The 6,503-nt window shown below is 51.3% G+C and overlaps 1 long non-coding RNA gene across 2 annotated transcripts in view; it reads right to left on the reverse strand.

Annotated features, from left to right (window-relative positions):
* The window catches only part of LOC118022892, a 49,963-nt gene that overhangs the window by 18,659 nt on the left and 24,801 nt on the right, over window positions 1-6,503 (reverse strand). The window contains exon 1 of one of the 2 annotated variants that reach the window (XR_004682588.1): window positions 3,034-5,375. The exons of the other annotated variant lie outside the window; for it this stretch is intronic. This is a non-coding gene — a long non-coding RNA (uncharacterized LOC118022892). Of the gene's footprint in view, window positions 1-3,033; window positions 5,376-6,503 lie in introns of those variants that run through there. 2 annotated transcript variants of the gene reach the window in all.

Genomic DNA, 6,503 nt, shown 5'->3' on the forward strand with positions numbered 1-6,503 from the left:
CCTTCCTTCCTTCCTTCCTTCCTTCCTTCCTTCCTTCCTTCCTTCCTCTACTTCTATCAAGGCAATAATCACAGTGCTCACAATAGCTGGCATTAGAGAGGGTCTGCTGTGCCCCGAGTTCTCCCCACACGGAAGCTCCCCAGCCTCAGTGGATTCTCTAATAAATGCCCTAATTATCCCCATTTTGCAGATCGAGACGAGTGCCCATTGGCTCCTCCATGCTGTGTCCCCGCCCCCCCGCCCCCGACACTCTCAGCACTTCTACATGGACATTGTGGCTTCCGCCACTGAGATTTGAAGCGAGGGCACTGGAAATGAGTCAAGTAAATGTCCACCCTTGGGGCAGTCTGCTGTTTGATTTGGCATTAGTCTGCAGGGGTCCTTTTGGGCCACAGTGTCTCGTGGGAGTCCCCAGTGCAATGGTTTTTCCTGGGATCTCCGCGCCATGCTTCCGTGTCCCCTCCTCGTCCTCGTTGTTGGGAGGATCGAGTAAGCTGAGGCCGTGTGGTGCTTAGGCCACGGCATTCCGACAGGTCCCAAAGGAGGACTTGCTTCACATTTACGTGCTGCTTGCTTGCGGACCTAAGGCCCTCACTCTGCACAGAACCAACTTTCCTTGAGATTTGCAGATCACTTGCCTTGAGAAGTGAAAGACCAAACTTTCCCCGGAGATAAGGCCTGACCGCATTGGAAACAACTTCCCTGGTAAAACCCTCCGGCTCCCCCCGGCCCACCCTGGATGGGGAGCACGGTCTTGAGACTTCCATCCACCGTCTTCCCAGGTTGCCGGCTCCCTGAATAAAGAAACTTTTCCTTTCCCACCATCACTTGTCTCTCAAGTATTGATTTTTGAGTGGCAAGCAGCCGAAGAACCTGAGTTTGGAACCGGTTCTCTGTCCTATAACACTCAGAACAGCTCCTGGCCCAGAGCACAGGCTTCTCAACGTCTGCCATGGGGCTCTTGTCTCTATTGTCTTCAAGGGCGGATTGGAGACCTGGCCTGTCGCCGGGACAGGCCCCTGCGGGTGGGTGTGCCCGTGTGGACCACTCCTGGCCTCCAGAGGCCGGCAGGCAGTCCTCACGGCTGCTCAGCACCCTTCCGTCACCATCTCCCCATCTCTTAACAAGATGTTGATGGGGGCACCTGGGGGTGGCTCAGTCGTTAAGCGTCTGCCTTCGGCTCAGGTCATGATCCCAGGGTCCTGGGATCGAGCCCCGCATCGGGCTCCCTGCTTCGCGGGAAGCCTGCTTCTCCCTCTCCCACTCCCCCTGCTTGTGTTCCCTCTCTAGCTGTCTCTCTCTCTCTCTGTCAAATAAATAAAATAAAATCTTAAAAAACAAAACAAAACAAAACAAAAACAAGATGTTGATGCCTCCGGGTTTTGATACATCAGTGTTACCCACAAAGCCCTTCCCCGTTGACTTCCTGCCCCGGGGCTGCGGGGGGCTGCGGGGGATGAGGATTCGATCCACACCAGGCCTCCCCGTGAGGTAAGGACACCGTCCACCTCCCTGGGCCTCAGCTTCACATCCGTAGATGAAAACAACAGCAGTACCTACCTCGCCGGGTTGTCAGAAACGGGTGGATGAACTCCTGTAAAGCCCTTGGAGCAGGGCCTGGGCGTCGGAAGGGCAGATGTTGGCTCTTGTTATAATTATCACTATCATCACTTTTGGCTTCTCTCTTAGTTATCCTCGTAACTCTCAATCGCAGGCAGATCTCCATGTCTCCTTCTGGCCTTTCCCCTCCCTCGGCCTAGACCATGGGCCTGGGGGCTGCACACTGAGAACCACACCCCGGGCAGCGCCCCCCGGTAGGAGAGAAGAGCCTGGGGGCTATCACCGAGAAAGATCCAGACTTCCGCCTGGTGTGAGCCATCACGATTTTGAGGATCTGCCACAGCAGTGGGCCTGATTTCCTACTCTCTGTACATAGGCTTCCCCTCCTCCCCTCCACTGCCAACATTGAATTAGAACTTTCTTTAAAAAAAAAAAGAGAGAGAGAGAGATTTATGTATTTATTTGAGAGAAGAGAGAGAAGTGCGGGGGGAGGGATGGAGGGAGAGGGACAAGCAGACTCCCCGCTGAGCGTGGAGCCCCAACCTGGGACCCCTGAGATCATGACCTGAGCCAAAATCAAGAGTGGGCTTAACCCACTGAGCCACCCAGGCGCCCCTGAGTTAGGAGAACTTTCTAACCTACCGAGAAGGTGAATGAATCTTACCATAACACCCATGTACCCATCATCTAGATTCTACGATTGTTAACATTTTTCTACATTTTGCTTTATTGCATACTCAGTCTGTCCTCTGTTCATTCATCAAGCCTATGATTTCTTCGTTGGGTTTTTAAATGAGTTCAAGGGAAGGATTTTAAAGCAGACATCAGCACTTTTAACTCTTAAACATTTCAGCATGCACATCACTAATTGGAATTCGATGTCTACAGTTCTTTTTTGAGGTAAAATTTGCATACGATGAAATGCGCATATCTTAAACGCATGTTGCTGAGTTTTGATGGGTGCATATTTGCGTCATACCAACCCCTGTACAGGGAAGGAACAGTTCCATCACCCCACAAAATTACCCTGCCCAGGTAATCCCCACCCCATGCCCAAAGGCGATCATGGTTCTGATATTTTTCTACCGTCACTGCTAAATTATCAGGGTTGATGACATGTATGTTCTGGGAGTGACCTTAGCTAAATGTTATGGGTTGGTGGCTAGAGTTAAAAAAGAAAAACAATTACCAAGCCCTTCTGCAGAATACAGGAACCATAATCAGCCCTATGATGCCAACAGCAACTGGGCCTGGAGGGAATGGAAGGGATCTCATGTGGACGGCCAGGACCATGCCTGGCGAGGGCAGCCGTCTGAGCACTGCATGGGCCATACTGTTGAAGTTCCCTTGCTGTCTCCTGGGCATCCTTCGCTCTGGGGGCATCACGTAGGGATGCAAGTAAGGGAAGAAGAGATGCCAAATATCTTTAAAAAAATAAAGGCCTCTATTATTTTATAAAACAACGAATCTCACCAAGATAGGGAGGTTCTACAGTGGTCATTGCTTCAGTTGAATGGTGTTCTCATGGACTAAGATTCCTTGGCACGTGGGCAGCGTCATCCCTCAAGGTGGCAATATGGCTGCTACAGTTCTAGCCATCATTTCCTACAGATGCGAAACATTACAACCTTAAGTTCCTTTTGCTAAAATCCTACTCTGCCCATTTCCCTCCCCTATTTTAAGTGTTTGGCCTCTCTGGTTTCGCTCTTGGTACTTACAGGGCTCTTCTAAGTGCTGGTCGAAGAAACTGCAGAAAGATAAGTAGAAAAATGATCTTTCTTCGCAGCTGCAGAAAATCAGACACTCCTCAGCATCATAAAACTCCTCTTGCAAATACTCTCTGTAGGCCAGAGGGACTTCACAGATGGGTACATCTTGTGAAAGGAAGCTCTGACCTTCCAAAATCTGTAATTCTGATTTGTCTTACTTAATAATTTATTGCCCTGGGAATAATACTTAGAATCTACATGTAAATTCTGACAAGGCTAAATGTTTGTGAGTTTTTTCTTTGTTAAACCAGTCGAGTGTGAATGGCACCCCCTTTTTTCCTCCCACACGGATGGAGGGGAAAACTAGACACAGAGTCTACCATGATTCTACTTCAGATGAAGAGTTCCAGAAAGTCAAATCCAATGTCAAATAGTGCCTCCTCACAGGGCTGTACTTTCTGTGGGAGGCAGAAAAGGGAAGTTTCTTTCCCTTGCGTTACTTTTTAGGAGCAAAACCATTCTACCCCAGGAATCCCCACATGTGAGAATAAGTCTGCTGGGAAGTGGTTAGTCACAGCTTCTTCCAGAACCAGTCACTGACCAGGAGACGAGAGAACCATGACTGGCTTACATACTTTCCCTGAACACATGGACAGAGCTAAGAAAAACAAGCTAATAAAATCAGGGCTCAGCCCACCCAGAAGAGGGAAGGCAAATGGATTTGCTTATTAACAATGCAGATTCCCAGTTCCTGCTGCTGGTTGTGTGGCTGCTTTTGTAGTGACCCCCTCTCTGGCCTCACACTTGGATTCTGCTTTTTTGCCTCAGGTTGAGTGAATCCCAAACACTCAGGCCTTGTAGAAAAGGAAACTCTAGAGGGGGCGTGGCTTCTGAATGAGGGAAGCCCCAGCCCACATCCGTCAAGGGGAAAGTACCTAAGCTTGACTGCCTGCATATCTTCAAGACTTTATCAGTTAGACTGTCTATTGCTACTGAAACCCAAACTAGCTTAAGCACAAAGGGAACATATTGGTTCTTATAATGGAAAAGTCTGGGGGGGAGTTTGGATTGCAGGTACGGCTGAATCCAGGTGCTCAAACAATTCACTCAGGACTGTGCATCTCTCCTTCTTTCACCTTTTCTTCCCTCAATATTGATTTCATTTTCAGCAGGTCCTCTCCTCCCCCAGCAGCTCCAACCTTGCAGCCCACCAGGTAAGCAAGCAGAGTGGAGCAAAACTTAGCTTTCCGGGAGCTCCAGCAAAAGTCCTGCAGCTGTCTCTCATTGGCTTTACCTGGATGATATGCTTATTTCGGGAACGGGGTTGACACAAACAAATCACGCAAAGAGAAGGGAAGGATGGTTCCCAAAAGAAAAATGAGAAGGGTAGATCTATCTCTTACACATATAGAGAGGGCCCCTGGGAGCACCAACCGATCCTGTTTTATCATGAAGAGCAGTACAGTTGCTCACAGGGTGATAAGGGGGCTAAATTAGCTGGGGGTGGTCAGGGAAGGCATCTTGGAAGAAGCGCCATTGGAAGCAGAGCCTTGCAGGATAAATGTTTCGGGCAGAGGGACCTGCAAAACCAAAGACCTGTGGCAAATCCACATCTGATGGGCGAGTGGACAGAGGAATTAACGAATGAATGTCTGAGGCAGGACTGCATGCAAGAGCCCTGTCTTCCCGCTCAGAAGGGACCCATGAGCCCTGTGGTAATGGGGGAGCTGGGGTTGGACTGTAGCTCTTGCAGGGGAAGTGGACAGTGCAGACTGCCTGCGTGGAGAAGGGGAAGAGGTGTTTGGACTCCTCAGGACCCAGGAGGAGAGGTTGGCAGTGAACCCTGCCTTGGAGACCACGCCCCACATCCCTCCCTCCACTCCTGAGTCTCCTGGGGCTGCCTAGAAACCCTCTCCCCTTCCGAACCTTGCTCTCCCCTCCCTCTCTGCCTTCGCAGTCTCACTTCCTTTTCTCAGTTCCTCAAACACACCTAACTTGTTCCCGTCTTGAGGCCTTTGTGCTTGCTCGTCCCTCTACCTGAGACACCCTTCCCCAAGAACTCTGCAAGCCGGGCTCCCTCTTAGCCCTCAGGTCTCAGCCAAGTCCCCTCCTCCGAGCAGCCCTCCCTGCCCACCCCAACGGAGTTACCTGCCCCCTGCCCCACAACCCCTTCCCAGTCCCGCCACCCTGCTTTTCTTCCTTTCCCTGAGGCTTTCATGTTTGTGAGGCTGCTGCGGTCACAGCCGTCACCCCGGTGCCCAGCACAAACCCTGGCGACAGAAGCTCGCTCTGCCCTCCCTGAGCACCTGCTCAGAGGGCTCAAGGTTCAGCTCTGCTCCCTGTCTGCTCTTTCCAATGTGACGGTGCCTTCTCCGTGCCTCGATTCCCTCCTCTGTAAAATGGGCATAACAACAGACACACCTTCTGAAGACAACCTTTCTAAGGCACACGGAGCACGTGGAGCTCGGCTCACATAGGTGCCCCATAAGAGTCAGCCACTAGACTATCATTCTTGCCACCCCAGGGCCATCATGAAGTCTTTGGGAGGGAGCTGGGCACAGCGGTTACCTGTATATGATTCTCCAGTGCTCAGATTCCAGCCATGACTGTGGCTTCCTGCCTGTGTGACCCTGTCCAAGGGATCTCGCTCTCTCCTGGAGCTGTTTCTCTCTGGAAAATGAGGCTCGCTGCGGCAGCCCCACGCTTCTCTGCTCCCCATCATGGTTGCGCACGCACGCGGGCGCACACAGCTGTGGGGCAGGTGTAACGAACTCATGCAGATAAAAGTGTCTAGTGCAAGGCTCCAGGCAGCAAACGGAAAGTGACTGACTGTCATTTGTTCAGCCAGCTACAATCTAGAGTGGTTTTGTGGCAGCGCACCCATGGCCTGGGTCTGGCTTTGTCTCCAATCCTCCCCCAACCCTTACCTCCGTTCTTAAGGGCCAGCTAGGGGCTGTCCCCTGCATGGAGGGAGGATTGGAACAGCAAGCATCAGCCCCATCATGCTCCCTGCCCTGCTCATGCTGTCACCAGGTGGGGGCAGCTAGATTGAAAAGGGTCCCATGACTCTGGGATGAACACAAACATGAAAGCCTAGGGGCATTGTAGGGGGGTGGGGAAGAGGTAGACCAGAACAGAAGTTCCCTGGCCCCCAAGCCAGACACGTTCCTATCCCTCTGTCTTTCTTTCTATCTATCTATCTATCTATCTATCTATCTATCTATCTATCTATCT

This window comes from Mirounga leonina, unplaced genomic scaffold (assembly GCF_011800145.1).
Source record: "Mirounga leonina isolate KUSES-001 unplaced genomic scaffold, KU_Mleo_1.0 Mir_177, whole genome shotgun sequence".
Lineage (NCBI taxonomy): Eukaryota > Metazoa > Chordata > Mammalia > Carnivora > Phocidae > Mirounga > Mirounga leonina.